Raw genomic sequence first — 1,934 nt, 5'->3', positions numbered from 1 at the left:
TCGTTGGACTATTATTTTCTGTGTAAGTCACACGATACTCAATAAAAACGAGAAACTATTTTTGTTCCGGTAACCTGAAAAGAAAGAAGAAAGAGAAATAAATGTATTTTTATTTGGCACATTAAAAACAGCAAATTACAGAATTTAACAGTATTGTATAGATTAATTTGAAAAGGCTTCCACTCAGCATAAATGCCCCAGTGCGGCAATAAATAATTTGAAGTGACGTTATAAGTACTGAAACTTCTTTGTTTCCACTACCAACACTACACTCATGCACGTTTACGAACAATCAAGCAAATATTACATTTTTATTAATCGTTTTATACAGGGTGTTAGGTAAATGGGTATATGAGCCGACACTAGCCCATGTTAACATGGGCATATGTAAATGGTATGGTGAAGTCAGAAAATTGATATCTTCATTTTAATTATTTTAATTTTCATACAAATCGGATTTAAAAAAAAATATTTTGTATGAAATGATGATATCAAATTTCTGACTTCACCATACCATTTATATGCCTATGTTAACATGGGCTAGTGTCGGCTCATATACCCATTTACCAAACAACCTGTACATACAACTTTTAAAAACTTTATCAAAACATGATGTATTGTATCACTTTCCCGCCAACCAACATCTCCGAATTAAGTTGTGCCATTGGAAAAGCGCGGGAAACGTTGAACGCGACGGGCGTCTTTTTTGGTTCAAAAGTTTTGTAAATTTGTTTTAGCATATAAATAGATCAGTATTGTATAGTGTTCTTGTAAATTTATTGTTTTGTGTATATATTTTATGTAGATAGTGTTTAAATCTTGCTGTACTACCGGTGAGTCTATTTATTTAATTACTTGGAGCCGCAATGAACGACCCGCCCGATCCGGGCGGTTCTCTGCCGCCCGATGAAATTTCCCTTGATGCTAGTAATGTTCCGCCGGCGGGTCATTTCGTTACGGTTACATCTAACCATGGTTGGGAATCCGATAATTCCACATCGGGTTCAACAGCTTGCCCTCGCAAGCGTAGCCGTAATAAGAAAAGTCGTAAACATCAGGCTAAAATTGAACGTAGACTTCTTGCTAAAAATATGACAGAAGAATCTACTGATATGGATCACCAAGATGTTCCACAGACACAGCAAAAGGTCATTGCACCTGCAACTAGTATCTCTGACNTACGATGATACGATTACTTTTACGTTGCGGCAATCACTAAAATTCGCTAAAATGACACTAATGACGTTTAAAAAGTGGCACGCTCGGCTTCATACAATTTTTGACACATGCTGCATCTATCCTTATCTGTGGTTGCGTGACAAATCGATGTATTTTGACACATACTCACTCTTTAATCTGTGATTTTGACACTTGACATTACATACCGGATGTCAGCTGACGTAAAGCTTGATTTCTAACTATGTTGTGTCGTGTCATGTCTACGGAGAGTTTTGTGCGGTAAGTGAAATAACGTTTAGCTTGAGCGTGCTTAATCCCTACTTACATCAATTTTTAGTCTTGCACGCGGTTATAACCCACGCTGAAATGTCCCACCAAACTCAATGACAGGGGGGCGCTACCATCGTTCAACTATATGGTTTCCAACATGGCAAAAATCTGAACCAGCGATCCGGTATTGACGGTGGCGCCCCACTGTCAATGTCATCGACAGGACAGTCCAGTTATTTTGGAACTATATCTGCCCCCACAGATATGGATTAGAGTAGATACAGCAAGTTGATCGTCAAAGCGTGCCATTCCGATATGTCCAAATGGACATACATGGTCGAGTGATGTTCATGTAATCCGATTACAACAATCGGATACGATGATTTTACGAGGACAGTAGTACGAACACGGTAGAAAGAAGAAATTATTTACGGATTGAGAATTGTAATTAACAGCACAAGTAACAAATAATTAATTAGAATAAA

The sequence above is a fragment of the Ostrinia furnacalis genome, unplaced genomic scaffold (genome assembly GCF_004193835.3).
Source record: "Ostrinia furnacalis isolate ACB-3 unplaced genomic scaffold, ASM419383v2 OfSCF0067, whole genome shotgun sequence".
Classification (NCBI taxonomy): Eukaryota; Metazoa; Arthropoda; class Insecta; order Lepidoptera; family Crambidae; genus Ostrinia; species Ostrinia furnacalis.
Note: the sequence above shows the minus strand (reverse complement) of the source record.